The following is a 24,076-nucleotide window of genomic DNA, read 5'->3' as shown; positions in this document are numbered from 1 at the left end:
TTTTGATTAAACGTTTTGAGTGTGTAAACACACATCTTATCTTATTGTCACTATGAAACAGTCAAGTTGGAATCTTTGACCTCACTTATTTCTGAAGAAGTATTGTCTATGAAAACAAAGACACTGTCATACAAACAGAGAAATGACATTAAATAAAATGCTACAGGACACACACACACACACACACACACACACACACATGCTCCAGTACTTTCCTCACTGTTAATTAGAGTGACATGCTGATTACACACAGGGGACAGTGGGGCATTGAGGATAGCAGTCCATCTGCAGGAAGTGATGTGTGAGTAATTACCAGTGAACCACAGACACACACACACACACACACACACACACACACACACACACACACACATATACAAACAAAACCAGTAAAGACTGGCATTACTGCCTTTCTACAAAGCACTTTAAGATCTATTTAGAAATAAAATTTCCCTAAATTATTATTATTATTATTATTATTATTATTATTATTATTATTACTATCGGTGTTGTTGGTGTTGTTGTTGTTGTTATTATTATTATGCTGGATTATATAACTGAGGGAACGGTCTTTCTCACTCTCTCTTACACACACACAGTGTGTGTGACACACAAGGCAGAGCACTGCAGTTCTCCATTCTCTAATCAGGACACACTGACCCAAACACCCTTCAAATGCACACAGACTAACAAGATTAACTGAAGCTTGCTAGGAAACTGCTTGTGTGGAGGAGTGCAGTGCTGAAGACTGTTATCCCTTCACTCCAAGGACTTCAGGGTGATTTATGAAAGAATTATCATAAAAAAAACACAGCTAAACCTTATTATAAGGCAAAAGCCAAAGTTTGTCAAATGTAATATTACAGCATTCTACAGATGCTCCGTTTGTTTCATAAATAGCGTGTAGCTGAGTCACAGCCAATTTTTAAGCAATGACTAAAGACCTTTCTGTTTCTTAGGTATTTGAGTTAACTTACCACCTTCCAATATAAGCCTATAAGCTTCTATATAAGCACATGGAGTTTAGGGTCTTAAAGGAGTTCCTGGGAGGCCAGCATTTTAGACTTGGAGCAGGGAGTCCAATCATGGCTCTGGTGTACTGAGAAAAATGTTCTACCCTTAATGGTATTAAAGTGAAACGCTGGGATAAGTGCATTAGTGTAGCAGGGAATTATATAGAGAAATATAAGCAGTTTTACTCTCAAAAAAACTAATGTTATAGTAATAGGAAATTTAAGATTATGTTACAAAATGTAAATGGGATCACTGGAAAATGTGAATTGGGCTTTAAAAATGAAGCATGTTTGTAATTAAACACTATTGATATCCTCCCAAGGCTGTGGACAATTGGTTCCATTAAAATATAGATTTATCTTCAATTGTTTGTTACATACTATGGCAAAACAACTTCAACAAAACTATAAGACAAATGACATTTGTATGTTCAGTATAATATATTTATTTGCTGTTTATTTTCCTGTAAAGATTTAGTTAGGTAAAGCCTGCTCAATTTTAGTCCTGACATCCCAGTCACCAAGTTATTCTGGTCCTCAGTGACTGCTCGCTGTGTGTTTCCGTGGTGACGGCTTTTGTGGCGTCTTGAAACAATGGAGTTCGAACAGAATCGAGACTCGACAATGAGTCGTGTAGTCGTGTGAATCCCTTTACGATTAGTTGCAAGTGCAGCGATGAGAAAACAGCCAACAAAAGCCCTAAAGGAAATCTGATTCCTCTGCTGTCATGCACAGCTGATCCATGTATCCAGTTTAATAACAGCTGAATCCATCATTTGTGCAGGACAGTAAGGGCAAAATGTAGGCACAGTGAATTTGCTGCCCAAAGGGTTTAAGTGAAAAGCAAAAATTTTAAACAAACATGACATGATTCCTGCACAATTGCAGTGGTACCTTGACATAAGAATTTAATCTGTTACACAGGCAAAATTTCATATTGTAAAACCCATTTTCCATAGGAAATAAGGTAAATGGCAAAGAATCCGTTCCAGCCACCTAAAAAATATTATCAATATCAACAAACCTATAATTATATTTTTGCATATAACAATTATGAAAACATTTCGAAAAGAGATGTAAATTAAGTTGAATATGAGATAGACATTAAACCTCACTTAATCTTAATTTAGGTTTTCTCTTGGCCCTGGCTGCTGTAAAAACATGATGTGCGAATAAACGAGCAACATAGAAGCAAGCCGGCATTCAGTTCGGCTTGCTTCATTCACTCGTATGCAAAAATGCTTTGCATGCCAAAACAAATTGCTTGCAAAATTTCTTAAGACGGGGCGTTCGTATAAAAATACTGAGGTGCTGAGGTAGCACTGTATTTTTAAAAAAGGATCCTTTCACAATACACTACTCGGGTCTCCTTAAGCAATATTTCTTTCACATTTTGCTTCAAAGTCACAAGATAGAGAGCTGTCACATGTTTTTTGTGAAATTACAGTATTGGAGGATAACATGCAAACTGGCAAGAAACTGTCTCAGTCAAAGATCTTGAAGTGTGTACATCTCATCTGAGAATGTGTACTGTGCACATCACTATGCTATAAATCAATTGATCACAACAATTCAATTCAAGTAGTACGGTGCAGAAATGTCAGCGTATCTTATATTTTTAATATCTTGAAGTGTGTACTGTACATGGCCTAAGAAGCCAGTTTAACAACCCCTGTAATAAAAACCGCCTGTCAGTTTAAAGCTGTCTAACTTTCCTAGCTAAGGGTGTTTTCTCACACTGCGATTTCCCTGCTTTGATCAAGCAGACAATCAAGTTGGTACAGTATGTCATCAGATACCAACTGTTAAAAACGTCTGTGATGCTCCTTCACCGTAAATGTTTTCTCTTTTTATTTTGGCCGAGGACAAACAGTGCAGTATTTCAGTTTAGGAAAGCATGAAGCATGCAATTATGAAGTACATTTTGTAGCACGAGTTAATTACTTGATGCTTTTACATACAGTAGATACTGCACACTCAAGATATATTGAACAGAAAAAAACATCATATGACCCGTATAAGAGAGAGAGAGAAAGAGAGAGAAAGAGAGAGAGAAAGGTGTTTGTCTAGTCTTGTTCTGTGCACCTCTTTTACATTCACAGCTTCCTCAGCATTTATTTTCAATAACACTTTGCTGAGTGCTTATTAGCCACATCCTTCGCATACGCTTAGAAAGAAAGTAAGTTCAATAGTGCAGAGTAAACGAATGAAATTGTTCATTCTCCTTCATTAAGGAGCTGTTTAGTTGTCAGTGTTGATATAAAGAAAAAGAAAAAGCATAAAAAAAGTTTCTTAAAAACAAATCTAGTCATACTGTAGTTCAGGCTTTTCAGTAATCAGTGTGTCTTAGGCTGAAAGGAGAAAATGAGTTTTAATCAATACCAAGATGTTTGTTTCACTACTGCAAAGAGTAGCGAGTTTCTTCTTAGAGAAGAAACAGATAGGAGGAATAAAAAACATCTCTGAATTAAGGACAGTGAAGTGTGTGCACATGAATCAACTGAATGTGATGCAGTAATATGGTTTGAGGTAGGTTGGTGAAGCAGCAGGGCAAATCTTACTCTTGGCACCGTGCCTATGTCCACCCACTTCAGCTGTATGCATTAGATAAGAGAACTAAAAAGGAAACTCAAACATTCCAACCCTATGGGTTGCTCTAAAAATGCAGGAAATCTGCCTTTCTGAACAAACAGAGAGGCACACCTTCGGAGGAAGAGTGGTTCCAGGAAGTGAAAGTCATGTTCTTCAAAAGCAGGTTTTAGCCTGTAATAAGACTACTTGTCACACCGGATAATCATAATCAATGAAATACTCCCTGAATTTTTCCAACAGATAGAGATGATGTGCTCTCCATGGCAGATTCAAGCAAAGCTACATTATTCTTACATGCTGCACAAGGTGGCTGTGTGGTAGGCTTCATGCCTGAAATGGAGAAGACCCAGGTTTGCCTTCCAGTGAATGCCCCAAACACCCAGTTACTGAGCTTGGAGGCTCCCCCAAGTGCTGGTTCCAAGCCCAGATAAAAATGGGAGGCTTGAATCAGGATGAGCATCTGGCATAAAACCTGTGCCAAAATCAAAATGTGCCGTTCAGATGATCCGCTGCAGCAGTTTCTGATGGGACAGGCAAAAGACCAGCAACAGCAACAATCACATCATCAAATACATCATCAATCAGTGGGATTTCTTCTTGTGTAAAATGAATGTCACAAAATATGTTCATAAATATACAGTATATATAAAAAGAAACGTCCTCTGACTTTCAACTGTTTTTACTTTCAGTAAACTTAATGTGTAAATATTTGTATGAACACTAAAAGAGTCAACACCATAAGACATAAACTAAAAATGTTTCACAATGTGTCCCTGAATGAAGGGAGGCTCAAAATCAAAAGTACCAGTCAGTATCTGGTGTGGCCACCAGCTGCTTGAAGTACTGCAGTGCATCTCCTCCTCATGGACTGCCTATTGCGGACAGTCTGAGCACTGATGGAGGGATTGTGTGTTCCTGGTGTGACTCGGGCAGTTGTTGTGGCCATCCTGTACCTGTCACGCAGGTGTGATATTCGGATGTACCGATCCTGTGCAGGTGTTGTTACACGTGGTCTTCCACTGCGGCTGTGGTCTTAGGTGTCTCACAGTACGACCATGGCAATTTATCGCCCTAGCCACATCAGCAGTCCTCATGCCTCCCTGCAGCATGCCTAATGCACGTTCACGCAGATGAGCGGGGACACTGGGCATCTTTCTTTAGGTGTTTTTCACAGTCGGTAGACAAGTCTCTTTAGTGTCCTGCGTTTTCAGGAACTGTGACCTTAAATGCCTACTTTCTGTAAGCTGTTAAGGTCTTAACGACCATTCCACAGGTGCATGTTAATTATGGTTAATTGAACATGCATGGAAAACATTGTTTAAACCCTTTACAATGAAGATCTGTAAAGTTATTTGGATTTTTACATTATTGTTGAAATACACAGTCCTGAAAAAGGGACGTTTCTATAAAGTTTTTTTTTGTCTGCTTTGTTTATGTATTTTATTATCATGACCACTGCCATACAGTATGTATAAATGTCTCAGGGGTTTCTTTTTTTATTATTAAAGCATAACAGCAGATTCTAATGCCTGCATGCTACCGTGCTACCGTTACCTGCACATGAAGTATGCGGTCCCATCACTGCTGCTACTCACGCTGCTTAAATGTGTCGTAAGCGCTGCCTTCTGTTAAATTCAGCGAGAAACTCCTGTGACACGGCTACATGTTCAAGCCCCACTGTTGGTGATTGCCATACCCCATACTATTAAAACCACTGCATGCAGTGCCGGACCCAAGCTCTGGTTAAAATGGGAGGGTTGCATCAGGAAGGGCATTTAGTGTAAAAACCTGTGCCAAGTTGTGTGTGGATCAAATGGTCTGCTGTGGCAACCCTTTTACTGGGGGCAACCGAAAGAAAGGTTTATCTTATAAAACTGAAGACGCTGCCTACTGTTGCATTCGGTCAGAAATCTGGCTGATAAGCAAGTGATCAAACACTTATTTGACACAGTAATTCATAAATAAATTGTTAAAAAATCATACAATGTGATTTCCGGATTTGTCTGTTTAGATTCTGTCTCTCACAGTGGAAATACACCTATGCTGAAAATTGTAGACCCCTCCATGGCTTCTAAGTAAGAGAACTTTCACAATCACAGGGTGATCAAATACTTATTGACCTTACTGTATAATTTATATATATATATATATATATATATATATTTGTATTTTTTAGGAGTGTAATCCAATGCCTTCTTTCAACTATCACTTGGCTATCAGACAATTATAATATGGTCTCAACACCGTGTGGCTGTGTGGCCTGAAACTAGAACTTTATCACAACCTTCAGTCACAATACCACTATATCAGCCACATTACCTGTGTTCTAAGAATGTCAAACTAAATTTAAATAACAAAGAGTTTTGCCTGAAATAGCAAAACTGTATTACGAATTCTACAGTGTAAGCATGAGTGACTGAGATACAGCCCTCACAACTCACAACTGATGATATAGTTCCTCTTCAGCATGAACAGAATGAGGCTAAATTTCTGACAGCGATGGCATATAGTTGCTACAGTAGTTCTGCCCATGTTGTGAGTCCTTCAAAGCGCTCCTGCATTTAACACTGTAAAAAAAGGCGAATATAAGCAGTTACCACAAGCGCCGGTCCATCAGATACAGCTGAGTGTGCACTGCATTAAGAAGTTGCTGTCTTCCCGACGAGGACATTTGCTGTAAATAACGTATCTTCTTCAATAGAATGGGTAGTGCATGTTGGGTATTTTTGTACTAACAGCCACACACTGTGTATACAAAGGCATGAAACTGAATTTTGCCACATTATTTTAAGTTTGACAGCCTGTAAATTCAATGTACACCCAGAGGAGAAAAAATATCAAAATAGAATATGCTGTTGTATAAGTGAAGCATACAGAATCAGAACTGACACAGAAAATAAAATAAAGAAAACTTTGTAAAACAGTCCAAGATATTCTAGTATCATATATTGTTGATGTTGGTATGTTGTTGTTGTTTTTTTTAGCTTAAAACATCTTTATATTCTTTTCTAGCTTTTCTAGCGACTTCTTTTTCCAACCACCTGTCAATATAAGTTTGCGCTATGTGTGTGTCTGTGTGCGTGCAGATATGTGCAGCTCCAAATCGAGCCCATCAGCACCCAGACAGACTCAGTATGTACACATGCATGAAGTGCAAGAAATACATATGCAACACACACAGTAAAACTCTACTCCACATGTGTTTACTTGAATTGATTTGTTGTGTAGACTGGTATTGATACTGTTTATGTACAGTGGGGTACGTTTATCTGAGATACTAGCATGATGTTAAATTTTAAATTAAGGTAAAATAAATAAACATCAGTTAGGATAAAAAAAAAAAGCTTCATTTATTTTTTAAACATACTTTTTTTCCCACTAAAAGCTGAATTATAATTGATTTTTCTTTTTAATTTCTTTTATTACAGAAAAAAAGAAATTTCTTATTTTTTGATAAATGTGACCTACTTTAACGAAGGCAAATATCAATATAAAGTACTGTGTAAAAGCCTTATAAAAGGTTATTTTATGACTCCATTATTGAGTCGGGTAAAAAAAATCTAATTTCCAAACATTAATATTCTAGCAAACAAATTACATCCCTAAGTAATCTTAATCTTAATATCTGTAGGCCAGAAAAGAAAGCAGCATATATTATTATGTATTATCACCGATAGGTGGGAAAATAGATGAGCACTTGACATGTATGGAGAATAAGAAACCTCACTGAAGGTAGTGAAGACGCTACTGCTAAACACTGTCTTGTGCTCAAGCCTGAGCTCCTTTTTAAAATATGATCATCCTTTTCTAAACCCATATACTGCATAGATTTATACTGATCAGCCATAACATTATGACCACTTTCCTAATGTTGAGTAGGTCCCCCCTTTTGCAACATTGTGATGCACTGAGTGTTTTGACACATTTCGATCAAAACCACCAATGGAAACTTTTTGGTTTACTCATGCCAGCCTTTACTCCCCATGTGCATCAGTTAGCCTTGGCCGCCTGTTCACCAGTTTTCCTTCCTTGAATCACTTTTAGTAGGTCCTGACCACTGCAGACAAGGAATATCACACAAGAGCTACAGTTTTGGAGTTGCTTTGACCCAGTCCTCCAGCCATCACAATCTGGCCCTTGTCAAAGACACTCAAATCCTCTTGCCTTCCCATTTTTTTCTGCTTCCAACACATTGAGGAAAAAAGGGTTACTTGCTGCAGCTACTGTAAAAACTGTAGCTACTGTGAAAAGGGCCAAACTGTAATGGCTAGACAGCTGGGTCAGAGCACCTCCAAAGAGCAACTTTTGGTAGATCCTGACCGTTGAAGCCCACAAACATCCCACAAGAGCTGCAGTGGTCACGATCTACCAAAAGTGATGCAAGGAAGGAAAACTGGTGAACTGGCTGTCCAAGGCTCACTGATGCGCATGAGAATTGAAGGCTGGTCTGTGTGTGTAGTCTGATACAATAGAAGAGTTACTTTAGCTCAAATTGAGGAAAAGGTTAATGCTGGGTCCAACAGAAAGGAACACACAGGTGATTACTGTTTTGGTGGCAAAAGGAGGAGAGACCTAATCAATAATAAACAGGTGGTCATAAAGTTATGGCTGATTGGTGTATAATTGCATCATCTGAGGTTACGCAGAAGACGATTGGTACTCTTTTGAGTCTGGTTCATATCAAGACTTTTTTCTTTATGTCAATCAGGGATTTTTTTCTTACCACTGTTACCTTTTGATCCTTGGGGATGTAAATATATATGTAAATCTACAGACAGATTGCTGTAAAGGTGCTTTGTGAAAATGCCTATTGGTAAAAGTGCAGTGCATTTAATCTAAAGTGTAGAAGTGAAGTTGGTTGAAGTTGGTTGGTGATATATACATATATTAAACTTGAGTGTTTGTCATCGGTCATATACCATAGTACAGCCGTAAGTCCCACAGTATGAATCTCCAGTGTACAATAGTACTATGGTATTTATTCCTTCTGTACTCAGTATATTATGACTTGATATGACCCTTGTGTCCTTTAAAGCCAAATCAATCCTTCAGCTTTACCACAGCGTTACCTTACTACAGTAAGTGCAGTTCATTCGTCTTCTGTGCCTTACATACAATGGTGCTTTTAATTTCTTTGAAATATTATATTACACCACGAACAGAATTTGTCAAAATGCAGGATTATATTTATACAGAGAGTAGTCATCAGATCTCCCTAATTTAATACAGATCATTATATACTCAGAGCTAAACAATAATCAGCATAATAAGTGTTCCTGGGTAGATAGTTTCCTGACACATAATGCATCTTTATTAGGATTCTTTAATGGTTCGTTCATGTCAATGAACTCATTCTTGTTGCAGCACTATTTTAAAAGCCTCAAAACAGTACACACCACATTACAGCAATGCTCAGTTCACTTCACACACATAAACAGCAGAACTGCAATAGAATTTAAATGCCTGCCTATTTTAACAAACAGGTTTATTATACTGTACCTTAATGTGACCCCTAAAAGGGTAGAAATCATATACATACTATAGCAAGCATGTACTGTATTTCAATACATACTGCCTACAATGTCTAGGCTACCATCAGCAAATGAGTAGAGGGACAAAGGGTCCTTGGGTATTTTTGTATCAATAATTATACTGTAAATAATCAATCACTAACTGACCTGAAACATACAGTCTGTCTACTGTATTTAAAGGGATTTTGTTATCTCGCCGAAATTCCCAAGCAATGCTGACTTTTTTAGTTTCCTAGCACAACACATTTCATTTTGAATGTTGCTCTTAATTAAAGGATCTATTTATTGTATTTAAGATTAGATGGGTCTTTCTGGATGTTCAACTGCTAATAAGCAAATCTTCAAACACAATGAGCAATCCTGACTGGGCTTTTATTTCACTAATAAGCTCATCAGTCATTCAAATCAGGTTCTTTTTTATTTTGTTCAAAAAAAATATATAATTCTAACATGCAGAGAATAGCAATAATCAAGTTTTGAATAAGCTATTCAACTGCGTATGTATAAACTAAAGTGCATTTTTACATACGGTATGCCACTTTCAGTTCTGTTATGGCTGAAATGCATTTTCTAATTTTACAGCTCTGTATTTTCAAGTTCCTCACTAGGGATGAAGTAAATCAGGAACAATATGCAGCACTTTATACATTGGTAGTCATACATTTTAGTGACAAACCTTAGGTATAATGCATTACATAACTCCAGAACATTATTATATTTCACAGTGAGCAAAGGTTTAGTGGGACACAGACTTGTCTACGCTAGCGAGAACTTCTCAGACAGAATCATAAATTAAAAAAAAAGGTTTTCCAACTTATTTGTTATTACGACACTGAACTCACAGCCATCCTTTATTATCTATTCGTTTTGGGTTTTTTTTTTCCAAACATGCAGTTATGAGAATAACTTCCCCCCCAAAAAATTTTTTAAATAAAACATTGTGTGAAGTGTTTGACAAAAAAGAACAGGAAAAAAAAGGAAAACTAAAACTTTAATCCAGCTCCAGCATGAGCAAAAGTCCTCAGGCTAATCTACTCAATAAGTTCAGCTGTCCCTTCTGCTTGCATGACATTTTTGTTGGATGCCATCTGTGCGTAACCTTTGACTAGTCACCTCATCAGGCAGATGCCCTCATTCACCAATAAAGCCTAGCGAAGAAATCAAACATCAAGTGACCTTTGGCAAATTATGCCTTAGAGGCTTGTGAAATCTGATAACGTCTGGTCCATCCCGTGCTGACCCAATCAAGGGCATAGGAACATACATAAGGATATTAAGAATAAGTGAAGCTCCATCATTATTCATCCAAAGCACGAAAGGAGCACAGCTGCTATCTCAGAGATAACAAAGAGTGAGTGGAAGGAGGCAAGTTAAAGGAGAAGGAGAAAGAAAAAAAGAGGAAAATAAATTAAAATCTCAAGAAGAAAATGATAGAAAGTTAGTAATGTCAGGATGAGGAAAAATAAAGCTTTTTTTTGTGTAGAAAATGATATGGATTTTCGTTTAAATATGATGCCTGAAGCAAATCTTGGTGGAAAAAGGATAAAAAGGAACTTCCACTTTTATAAGTGTTTTATATATAAAAGAAAGGCACCAGAACACCCAGCGCAACATAGCCCAGAGCCCAAAGAGCTCAAAGCCGCTGACCTTATCGAGCACCCATGAGATGTGCCAGACAAAGGAGTCTGATCCACGGAGCCCCAACCCCACAAATCACAGACCTCAAAGGATCCGCTGGCAACGTCCTAGTGGCAGATACCACAGCACACCTTCAGAGACCCTATGGAGCCATGCCCTGGTGGCACAGGAGAGACCCAAAATCTTGGTGGGTTTTAATGTTAATGGTTTTAATGCTATATCAGTATCTAGTAGGCTATATATGAAAATTTAAAGTTGACCAAATTAAAAATGACCTTGTCTGGATTTTCACAACAGATAAAAACTAGTGTCTGATTCTGCACAGTAGATTCTGTGTGGTTCGCCAGAGTGTCCATATTATAACACATTATTATATACACAAACATATCATTAGCACTATGAACTCATAATACAGTATATAGTGCCAGCTATCGGGGCGAAGACCTTAATTTGAAGTGTAAAATAATTAAAAGTGCTCAATTAAAAGTATAAATAAGCATCAATTTATATAAAATACTTTGGAATATACAGTACATGTTTAATTGCATGATATTAGTATACTTCTTTAACAAGGAGCTATTTATTTTAGGCATGTGGGCATGTTCAGTAAGAGTAAATTTTTTTTTGGCTAAAAATAATTATAATAATAATACTATAATAATAATCATAATAATAATAATAATAATAATATTAAACAAATGATATTTGTTAGGAACTTTACTCAGTTGCATAGAACTCACATTACAACTTTACAAATTTATTTTTAAAGCACCTGTTACTCTCTAATAAATATAAAAACTTTGAGTAAAGAACAGATATTACTAAACTGTAAGTGTACATTTTAATTTTCCTCTTGTGTAACAATAAAGGTTAATTGTGCTACAATCTTCGCTGCCTGCTCTAGGCATGGCCCAAATTCCTTGCCAATTCTCAAAACCCAGCCACTGGATGCAGTACCAGTCCCAAGCCCGGAAAAAATGGGAAGGGCATCTGGTGTAAAACCTGTGCCAAGTTATATGAGGATTAGATGGTCTGCTGTGGCGAGCCCTCGATGGGAGCAGGTGAAAGACTCCCAACAACAACACTCTACAATCTGCACGAAATTACGCTATTACGAGAGTCACTATACTTTACAATAATAATAATACTACATAATAATACAGTGAAATCCAATGTACAAGCAAAAGCTAAGGGCAAGCCATCTGCTGAAAAGCCATTAACCGGAAATGTATGTGAATGCAGAGTAAGCAGAGTAATTACTATAATAATGATGGTGGCTGAGGCCAGAAGAAAAAAACCCTTCATCTACAGGATTATGCTAATGCAACAGCTTACACTTTCAAGTTCCATTTTTAGCCATACAACTCTACATCGAAGATATATACAGTACCATATACTGTCTGATAGGGAAGCTTGGGGTTCTGTGGGCTGTGCTCAAAGCTGTCCGGTAATGGGAGTGCTTTCATGTCCATGCACATATTCAGTTTATTTAGGCTCTGCTCGTCATTTACCTCATCAATCACCGCCTGATAAACATCACCTGTTTACTTCTAGAAAATGAATTTCTCATAGAAAAATCTTTTTGAAAAAGAGGTGACGTGTGATCATCATGTAACGTGACATGATGTGATTTTGACGTTGTTTTGCAGCCTTCAAACATGGTTTCAAGAGAAGTTAAATATTGTATTTTATTGTATTGTAGATGGAAATGGATAATACATTTGGGCTCCACTTTTTTTTCAACCACAGACTACGATATAGATAGTATTCATTCCATGATTTGACAAAAGCAACAAGGTCATCTTCCCATCAAGAGGCTTTTTAGGTAAATTAAAGTGTAGAGAGAAAAAAAGACTTTTGAAATGCTTTGCTGCGTCCTTACCTTTCCTGTTTCTGTGGTTTGTCAACCTCAATGTCCTTGAGAGCTCTTGTGTCTCCTCCTCCAAGCTGCTCTTTTGCTGCTTTTTTTTCATTAACGGTCATCACTGTCTAACTACTACGCTCAGTCCATTCTCTCCTTTCACAGGCACATATGCGAGAGGGCTTTTCTTTATGTCCATGGCCAGTCAAGAAAAGCAGTTTGCTACTGCCTGGCCTTTGTGTGCCGAATTCATGCTGTTCTACTTGAACTGGAGATGTTTAAAAAACCATATGAAAGCCTACAAACCATTTGCTTATCACAAAGGTCAAGCACCGACAAGCTCATATAGTCAGTTAGAATAAATCCACACATTTCCTGCATCCTTTTGTTTACTGAACATCTCTGAATCATTTTGTTTTAGGTTTTTTAAGAGCATTTTAAAAGGGATTTCATTGAACTACTTTAATAGAGACGTGGAGCCTGTGGAGAAAAGTGACCATTTTTTCCAGCCTAATGGAAGATCACAGGATGGGACAAAATATAATGGGGTAGATGGGAAAAAGTGAAAGCAGTAAAAGCACACACACACACACACACACACACACACACAGCTAGATTAACTACACATGTTTACACTGCCTGTGGATGCAAATGTATTGTAGATTCTGGTGTTTTATACAAAAAAAAACCCTCAAATACAAGGTTTTTACTTTTATGCAAATAATGATTATGATGCTCATGAGCAGGGAGGCCTCGTTATAGCAAAACTTCCCACTTCAAACTGCACAAAATGTCACGTACCAAAAAGCACAGTGCAGAATATCTCTGTTGGGGTCTTCTCATCCATTCAAAGAAAATCACAATGACATTATAATGAAATCCTACTTAAAAGACTACATTCACTTTTTTTTATTCTTTGACTACTTATCATGAGGCGGCACGGTGGCTTAGGGATTAGTACTGTCGCTCTGCAGATCTGGGTTCGATTCCCGGCCAGGTTCGATAATAATAATAACTAATTATCATTTTATTTTTATCACCTCCTTCTTTGTACTGTAATCTGTCACCCATCATCGTACTGCTGCAACAAAACAAATGTGGTCAGACGATGCACCTGTCTTTTTTTTTTTTGTTCTTTGCATACTTGCCACTGTACAAGCCTCCGGAGGTAGTGTTATAATCTGAAGTTGCTTCAGTTGATTAGGTCTAGGCTCAGAAATGGTATGTCTCGACAAAATAAAGTCAGCTGATGACCTGAATGTACTGATTTACCAGCCTATTTTCTTCCTATGGGCAAATTACAAATTAGGAAACAACAGTTGTTGGAGCATGAGGAATTGTTTTCACTACATCATACATTGTAAGCAAAGCTAAAGGCAGTCGAATTAATTATTAGTGTGTGACTTTTCTAGGCTATCTACCCACTCAGACTAGAAGCAGTGCTGCGTCTCAGCTTTCTATTAGATTATAATTGTGTTTTTCCTCGAAACTTGTGACAAACCAAAAGCCTACAGGAAATCTGATCAAAAATGATTAGTTGACTATTGTTTATTGTTTTTTTACCAATAAAGACCTGTTCTCTGGTTTATTGAAGATATTGTTGTTTTGAAACATTGTCATATTCGATAAAGGACAGGAATCTTGGCAGAAAATTCCACAGGGTGTCTGGTTCAGGGGTGAATGAAGGTTCTCAAATTGCTCTTTTTGTGATGTGTGAATGAAAATTAAATATTTTTTATTCAACCTGTTTTTAGTGATTTCCAGTATTTCCGGTGCACAACAGCAGCATCACACTCAATCTCAATCATTATCTATACCGCTTTATTCTACAGTATATAAGGTTTAGCAAAGGGCCTGCAGTCTATCCCAGGTGCCATACAGTAGGGTGAGACCCGGGGACACCCTGGACAGAGTGCTAATCCATTACAGGTCACACACTTTCACATGCTTATTTACACACTACAGTCAATTTAAAAATGCCAATTAGCCTGCATGTCTTGAAACCCACCAAGAAAAAAGGAGATCATGCAAACTCCATGCAACACACCCGAGACAGGAATCGAATGCTAAACATTAAACCACCGTTCGCCATATAACACCAGGGTGCACACTAAAAATAACAGCAGTTCCTGTGCAGACCACACCTATTTTTGTTTTAAAATGGGACGCAAATACAAATATTTGGCACACTAAAGAAATACAGATAAGGATAGTACCAATGGTTTACGCCGCTATGCATACGTGGGCACATCAGAAAGTAGAAAGGTATTCTTTTATTTATTAAAAAAAAAAAAAATCCACATTTTAAACTCCTCTGAAACAGACATGGTGGTTTTTATTTCCTTAATCAGAGGAGTGGCTCATAGAGATCTAAGCTCAACACACATATCGACTGAGCTTATATGAATAGGCTGGCAGCATAAATCATGTTGTCTGAGTGGCTCACTCTCTGTTCTCATACACACATACACACACACACAAACACACACACAAACACACACACACTCTACAACAAGTGCAGGTGTGCCCTGCATTCTAAAAGGATCAAACACCCATTCTGCAGTAATGTGACTCATAACCTTCCTGCACATGCAAGGGTTTGATCTAGAAATACATGTGAGAGAATATATAAAAACACTCCCGGGAAAGTAAATGCATCCAAGGTTCGTGGCTGGAAGATGATGCTTCCCTCTGTGTGAACTTCTGTAAAACCTGGGAAATGTGTATATGGATATTTCATCATGATCCAGTTCCATTGTGTGTGTGTTTTTGGCCTGATGGCAAGTGGGTAGTGCATTTCTAAAGCAAACCTAACACAAATATACACACATATGCCAACTCCAGTTGTTAGTTTGGTGTTTGTTTAGCGTTTAAACCCAAGGGCATTCATGATGCAATAATACAACTAATTACACTCTGTTTTCTTTCATCACTGGCTGCTTCAGCCATTCAATCAAACATACTATTGTTCCATTATAAGAAAGCATTATTACCAATCATTCCTTTGCAATTATTTTATGAAATGCAATTACAAGGCATCGTAATGGGGTGCTACACCGAGCACGACAATGTAGGGAAGCTGCTCATTAAAAAAAAAAAAAGTACAATGACCCTAACACACCAAATATTAAATTTATTAAATGCTGCCTAAAAGCCTTTGAGAGCCAAAAAAAAATGAAGTGCTTCATGCACGGTTTCAATATTTAATAACAATCATGATTATGATTATTATTTTTACCCAAATCCCTACTCTCATAGAATTGTAAATGTGAACAATGCCAATTTGTTCCAACAATTTAGCAGCAGCGTAGGGATTCTCTAGGTAGCAGAATTCTGTCAAAAGGCAAGGTTTTTAGCAAAATCTTCTCTTACACCCACAAACACTCATATTTCACTCTTAAATAGGCTTTTGCGTTTAGCCGATCTGACTGTTCCTAAATTCAAGCTCAAACCTATTTCCAGTAAGGTAAGTGAAGTATAACCTTTTTTTTTTTTCAATTTCTATTTAAGGAAAATTTTCTGTCACATAAACAAAGCAGAAACCAGTAATGCAGTAATGTCTCCCTTAATAATGAGCTGATACAGTATGCTTTATTTTTTAACATGAACGGGGGAAAAAAAGGCTGGTGAGGGTATAGTAAAAGCAAGACCCAGGAAAAAGTTAACAAAGACATGCTAATGATATGATGGCATTAACCAGTTAACGGTGTAACTAAGAGGTTACTAAGAGGCTTAGGAACTTCACTAACTAATACAATCATTGCGCAAAAGGGAAAGATTGGATGGCATTCTGACTTTGTCTTTGCGTTGTCCTTGAGATGCCACTTCGTTGTTGCTACATCAATAGGTTTCCCAGAACGACCTCATCACATAAAGTTCATATTATGTTTCTCCGAATGTTTACCCCGTTTATAGCACGCAGCAGGTTATAGATTAGAGAATTAAGTATAAACATTGGATCCAATTCCTCACACCATCATTCCATAATAAAAGCACTGCATATGACCTGGTGAGTATGTGATCATGTGCGTGATAGGAAATTCATCTCTAGTCCGAGTCATTCTTTCTTTTGTCACGTGACTCCCATAGAGTCATGCAGTGCAATAGATTAAAAAAAAAAAAAGAAATACATGGACTAGATGATATGAGAGGCGAGTTGCTCGTTTTGTGTATCATATATCCTTAGCTACATTGTAATATTTTAATTACTGGAACTATAGCCGAAAATGTGTGTATGTAGATGTGTGGGGTCTGTTTATTCGAAATGTAAAATTTTATTATGTCTCTTATCCAAAGAGTCAGTAAAATGATCCAAACCTCCCATTGCTAGTGGCTAGTGAGTATTATGAACTTGGTAAGTGCACATTTTTTTATTTTGACCCCATTCCTGCTGCGTTTTCTGATATTTTTAGGACTCCGTGGGAATATGGTCTTCGTCAGTGTGTGATGAGTCCCTAAGCACTATAGTGATGTAGAGGGTTAGTGTTACCACCTCATACCGTTTTTCGTGTTTGTGTGTGTGTGTTTGTGTGATTGAAGCAGTTACTGAAAATGACTGAATAAATGAATTAAAATTTTTTGGATTTGGTGTAAATAAATAGAAATGTTCCACCCAACATCAGAACATTTCCTACAAGTGTTGCCATCAAAGCCACAAGTATCCACTGACATAATGCATGCATGCAAAATCACACACACACACATGCACTTACAGTCACGCACACAGACACACACACAGGAGGGGCGGGGTTGTGGGAGCTGGCAACGGTGAATAGAAGAAGCCTTCTGTATTGCAAAAATCAATTTTCATCCCCACTGTGGTATACGTGCAGCACACACCGACACTCTTCCATCTCCCGCTTCTAACACATAGCCCAAGGTGTGTGTAATCTCTATCCTCACCTTCTCAGCACACTCCATCACGGACTCTCTCTTTTCCTTTATCTCTCACATGTTCTCTTTTTTTAACCTCGCTATCTATCGGGTCCCTCATTTTTCATCTCAGTCACCTAAGCCCTGACTACAAACAGCCTATCTGCATACCAACACACCTTATCACCTTTTTTTTTCTTTTTCCTTCCTTCCTGCTTTCCTTCCTTTTATTTAATTCCTCTCCTCTCTTTCTGCTCCTCTCTCTGGAATGTGAGTCCATTACAAACACAAAGCCTCATTAATGGCCTTCCAGAGCAGACATTCGCAGCAAGTCGCACGTTAAGGACTCCTGTCCTTGTATTGCACTAATAGCCGGGGCACGGAGGCGTCATCCATCGCTGACCTATGAAGGCTGAAGATACATCTGCTGTGAGTTCTGGACAATGAGCCCGTGTGGGGTATGCAGCCATTCATCAACGCATATAGGAGTACTGCAAAACTGCTCCCTGAACGTGATAACAAATAAAAGCTCAAACATTGTCTACGGCGGTCCTGACTGCATGCACTGATTTGTCCCTGAGAAAATGAGACATCTTCAGCAATAAGGCATCCTGCTGTCAGCACCCCAGCTCTTTATCTCAGAAATGACAGGCTATGCGCAATTACTCTCCAGCCTCAGGGGACAGACTATTCTGCCTGGCAAGAGGGTCCTCATGTAGAAAACAGAGAACAAGAAAAAACTCTTGTCTGAAATTTGTTTAGCCCCAACCACTACATCACCCTCTAGAAAAAAAAAGCAATAAGATTAAAGAACAAGAATGAAGAACAAGGAAGCCAAAAGCAGCACAGAATCAAATCCTTGATAAGTGGGGAGTAAAAACACATGGAACCAACGTGAACATAGCAAGTGCCTGCAAGAGCTTGGGGCAGATACGCCTTATCTGGAGCTGCTGTTTGTGCAGCTCCTGATGCCAGAGGCAGGACTGCTGCATCATGGACAATTTGACCTTTCAACAATCCTCCAAGCTTGCATGGGCATCACAGTGAGGACAAGCAAAGAGGGCATGCCATGTGATCTGGCCTTGCTTAAAAAAAAAACACTTTTCAACTGTCATGAATAAAAACCGCTGATATGTTTACTGGTACTGTACAGTATATTTGAAGTACACAATCGTGTCTGTTATATTCAGAGTTGTGTTCTTATCTTGCATCAGATCATGTGGGTGCTAAGAGAACTCCAGGACTGTTCATGTTCCACTTGCGTTTTGGTGTACAGTAATAATACATCATATCATGATACATATTGTGTGAGAAAGGAAGCGCAATGATGTTAACAGGCTTTGTCCAATTTATCGTAGCTATTACAGGCCACATTTATCTGATGTTCTAGGTAGAGGTTTGAGATCCTAAACAACCCTGACTAAGTAAGCTAAAGCAGATCAAGAAATTTATGAGGAAAAATAAATCATGAAATGAATGAATATGAGGTAGATGTGACTCACTTCGGTCAAAATAAGAAGCGGTGTTGCAAGTATCAAGTCAGTGGAGCAGCTTTATACTTCTGTTCAACAAGGACATAAGTCAAATGTAAGATTAATCATGACAGACAGAGCTGTTAACTGTCTAGCCTGCATGTAAACTGTCTAGTTTGTAGCCTGTTTAGCAGCTAACACTGGCTTTATTGTGTTGATTAACAGTGGCCTTTGTTTAACAGATCACAAAAAGAGCTGCCAGGTGTTTGAAGCTTGTTTGCTAGTTTTACTAAGCAGCCAGCAAATGTGAAGCCGCATCAGACAAAACAATGTGTAACACTTACAGTAACTAATTATGCAAAGCTGATATCACTGAGAGGTTGATTCATGCAATTCACCTCAATAAAGTCAATGCTGGTATTTCCTGCATGTGCACGTGTGTGCTGCTGTTTAATTTGTGGTAATCAAGAAAATATTCACGTTGGAAAGCTTGTTTCATAGGAATTCGCTCAGTCTTAGCAATTTGGACTCAGACAATGTAATGAGTAATTGAAAAAGAAACAGTCGTAGTTTACTTTAGCAAAAATATTTTTTGTCTCTCTTGCACGTGCCATCAATATGTCTGTCTGCCATGGTCTGGATGGCCAAAGAGACATTACTTACTATTGCCAAAACTCACATTCAGACCCAGTCATGGAAGCACTTTCCGCAAGAAATCAGATCTGATAACGTTATGCCATCACAACCAACACTTTCTCTTCTTAGCAAACTGTTTCTTGCGAATTGCTTTTGAACCGCCTGTGTTGAACGCTAACTAGTTACTAACCCAAGGTTCAATCCTAAATCTCTCTCTAACCCCTCAATCAAGATTCTACACCATGCATAGTGCACCAGTTTTCCATTTTACAGTATTTGTGATTCAACCCCTTAACAGTTAGCTAGTTCTAATTAGAAAGTCTGAAATGTCAATCATGCAATGTTACCTGTGCATCGTTATAGAAAGCATAAAGCACAGCATATTTCTTACTGTACCATCATCTCATTTACAACAGAAGCACACAATGCACTAAGGTGGGGTGTCTAAAACGTTGACACTATGGCTATGGCTTTGAATATCACTTTTACTTTTTATTCAATAGTGGTAAAAAATAACCGTGTACTCCCTTAATCTGATAAGAAGTAGGGGGATGACAGCATATTTCGGTAATCATGCGCACACACACACACTGACACACACGCAGGAGGCTCATCCATGATATTCAAATTCCAATTCCAATTCAAATTGTATTTGTCACATACACAGTCATACACAGTACGATACAGTATGCAGTGAAATGCTTACACGACTGCCAGTGACCTTAAAAAAATAAAAGCTTATACATAAGAAAATTAATATAAATAAAAGAAATACATTAAGAAGAAAAATTAACTAGTGAAATATGCTGTACAAAAAAATATACTGTAATAAAAGAAATATGTTAGAAAATAAGATCAATTAGTGAAATGAAAACAAAATATCAATATAAAAGATATAAAAATATAGAAATAGAAATTTGTCAAAACAAATGTCAAGTATAGAAGTTTGAAATGGCTCTGGTGTGCAAATATGCATGAAAAGTGTCTTATTTAAAGTGATTTGTGCAGTGGTCCATAGATGAAAATATAAATATGATATAGACAATTTGGGGAACTTTTTAGCCGCGTGAGATGTTAGTAGAGATAGTAGTTGGTAAAATTCATTTTGCAGCGATTGTGAAATCAGTTCTTTGGCAGAAACTGTTTTGCTGTCGTATTTTATCCGCCCTAAGCTTTGATGTGTTATGCGTTCTAAGACCCTTTTCTGCTTACTACGATTGTACTGAGTATTTACACAAATTACAGGGTTAACAAGCATTCGCACAAATCTACACTTATTCACAGTGTGTCTGTTTACAATAAATAATAAAGGTTGGGCAATGATGGTGCTTTTCTAGGTCCCTGCTTTCAAAACATGGTTACGCAGTTACAGCCATTTAAGTGCTCATAAAGCATTATTTATTTCTTGAAAAAAAAAAACATGCTGTACACAATTCAAAAGCATAAGCTGTATTTAAAGAGCCCGCTGAGACACCATAGTACAATAATTTAATCATACAGCTTGGGTCAAATATCCTTGGAGTTAAGATCAATAGTGATACATGAGGCATATAACAAGGCATTCAAATACAAGTATATAAAACAGGCACCGACTGCTCGTTCTTTTCCATGCTTAAGAGAGAACGTGCCATAAATCATTGGAAAAATGTTCAATCTTCTGTGTTCCTTTTGTAAAGTTTTATTTATTTATTCATGTTTTTTTTTTTTTGTTCTTCATTTTATGATCCTTTAATTATCATTGTATTACTAACCTTGGTTGTAGTTAGAGAGTTTTAGTTAGTTAGAGTAAGGTCACAATTATGTACAGTACTGGATCAATAAAATTGCTCAAAGAGCGCTGCAATCAGAAGACAGTAATGAGAAAAAAAAAAGCTTCAACCCTATGGAAATGTCAATATGTATTTGTGCCTATTATGTATTTGTGTATGTCATTATTATTATTATTATACCCCTCACATTTCTATAACGTCCAGTGCATTTGTACAACATGCCCAAAGTCCAGTAAATAAAGATATATATGTATATGTATGTGTGTGTGTGTGTGTGTGTGTGTGTGTGTGTGTGTGTGTGTGTGTGAGAAGCTAAAGTAAGAGGGTAAGAGGAAAGAAGGAATCTACCCCTCTCCTCTTCTCGTCTTACACAATAACCCTTCCTCCTCTCTTATTTTAATTTCACACACACACACAAATTGTGACCAAATTACGCGCGCGCACACACATAACGGCATGCTGACCCAGGGAAAAAGAGATCTTAAACCTCTCTAATGAGACTTTCTTTTGCTTTATATTCGCACGCACGCATTTACAAACACAAAATAAAACTTGTTTTATGCACACACACGTAGTCACAGTGTTATAATAAACAGTATACGCGCGTTTGGATGTTGATTATACCAGGTAGAGATGCGCACTAAGACCCAGCAGGGGAGACAATTACCCACAATTCCGCAGCGCAAAAAAGAGAAAAAACATTGGCTCAGTTGTGATAACGTGAGGCTTGGTGTCAAAACAAGAATTGCATGCATGATACATGATACTTGGTACTCGTAAACCAAGACTTCTGTGACATGGTCATACCTCCCTAATGCTCCCAAAGCAAGTGCTAAGACATAACTCAGCCTAGCCTGTCAACTCCTCTCAGGGGAAACGCAAAAGACTCTTAAAAATCTTTGCTTGTCTTGCAGAACACTCACAAACTGCGTTACTCGTAATCCGAGGTTTCACTGTATATGTATTTGTTAGTTAGTAAGTTAGTTAGTTAGTCAGTTAGCTTGTTAGTTAATTAGCTACTCAGTTAGTTAGTTAGTTAGTTAGTTAGTTAGTTAGTTAAATTGGTGGTTTGTTAGTTAGTTGCAGAGAACAAAAAAGTGCATGGATTACTTCATCTGGGCACAAAACACTGTGTTGCAGTTGTGGTATGACACATTTGGGTAATTTTAACTAATGTTCATTCTATTAAGTGTAAGTTATATACCTATATTATAATTTACAATTTATAATTTTCATTATATAGTTTAATTATAATTAGAAAAATTCTTAAAAAACATGATTTTGAGGTCCAGTTATTCATATAGGTCCAGTTATTCATTATGCTGCACATTTACACAATTATTTTATGAACTTGCATGAATCTTTTTTTTTTTAATAAAGATATGGGAACATAATGCCACAGGGTTTGGAAACCATTGCAAATCTATTTTCCATGATGTTATTTCTGATAACAAATGGAAAAACTAATTCAGATAAGTCTTGTTTCAAGTCTTCCTGGCTGATCCTTTACATCAATAGTAAGAATTAAACAACACTGGCACATGTGGACTACAGGAAGTCTTTATTTTTTTGTACACAGGTAAGAGAAACAAGCCGGAGGCTGACAAATGGAGGGATGCCAGGTAAAGCTATTATATAGATGATATAGATCTCATTTAGATGTTGAGGGGCTACAGAGAGGTAAGAGGGGCAAAGGTGGAGAAGGTCTCAGGAGTCATGGTGGAACAGGAGGTAGTGGTTTCCCTGCTCATGACTTTAACATGGTCATGATTAACTGTCAATCCCTAGCCCAGACGATGCTGCTTCCTCTCAATTAGACCCACTCATCATTCTGACAGACTCCTCACCCGCAACCTTGAGCTCAGCCTTGAGGCCAGACACACACACTTAGGCAGGGGCTTCACATCACAGTGCACTAACCACATTCGTGCTAAATGATGAGAGGTTAAAAAAGTCTTACTGACATTATATGCGTAGATTGGATCTAGTGGATGCCATTAGGGTATGTCAGTAATATACAGCACATTTTGGATTCTATATAATGAGGCAAATTCAAAACTACAATTTAGTGTTTCAGTACCCCAAGTGCCTACCACATGACTGGCATTGCCTCTAATACCTACCCTTTAACTGGCAGGTGGTGAGCCAACAAGACAGCTCCACATTGCCATTACAGGGTGAACCTGACTGGGATAGGTGGCTGCTGCACCTGACTCAGATCTGGGTCTCTTTTATACCTTCATCATGGGTGTCTTTAGACTTAATGAAAACATTTCACCTGCCTTTAGTTCTAATTGCTGGTTTAGTCCCACCTTGGAAAATACAAAACTGATATATCAAATGTTGCATTTTACATTTCCTAAATCTTTTTTTTTTTTTTTGCACATAAGCTGAGTCTGTGATTTTGCCTAGCATGCTTGCAGTCACTGTATTGGCTCGGAGTGAACTGGTTTGTGCACTGGCTGAAATACTACTGCATCAAACATGCCCTTGAATCCAGCACGGTTCCATGCAGCAAGCATGCTTTACGTCTGTCCTTAGTATTCCAGCCACATCCCTAAACACACGACTGAAAACACTGCATTGTACAGAGTAGACATGGGATGATATAGGTCACAAAACAAACCAATACAGGTTTAATATGGGGTAATAACACTGACAGAGAAAATTACATTTTTATTTTAATACATTA

The 24,076-nt window shown here is 37.7% G+C and overlaps 1 protein-coding gene across 7 annotated transcripts in view; it reads right to left on the bottom strand.

Annotated features, from left to right (window-relative positions):
* Positions 1-24,076, bottom strand: part of ptprub (protein tyrosine phosphatase receptor type Ub) — a 229,887-nt gene that overhangs the window by 106,161 nt on the left and 99,650 nt on the right. The window lies entirely within an intron of this gene.

The sequence above is a fragment of the Clarias gariepinus genome, chromosome 4 (assembly GCF_024256425.1).
Source record: "Clarias gariepinus isolate MV-2021 ecotype Netherlands chromosome 4, CGAR_prim_01v2, whole genome shotgun sequence".
NCBI lineage: Eukaryota > Metazoa > Chordata > Actinopteri > Siluriformes > Clariidae > Clarias > Clarias gariepinus.
This window is presented reverse-complemented; position numbering and strand designations above follow the sequence as displayed.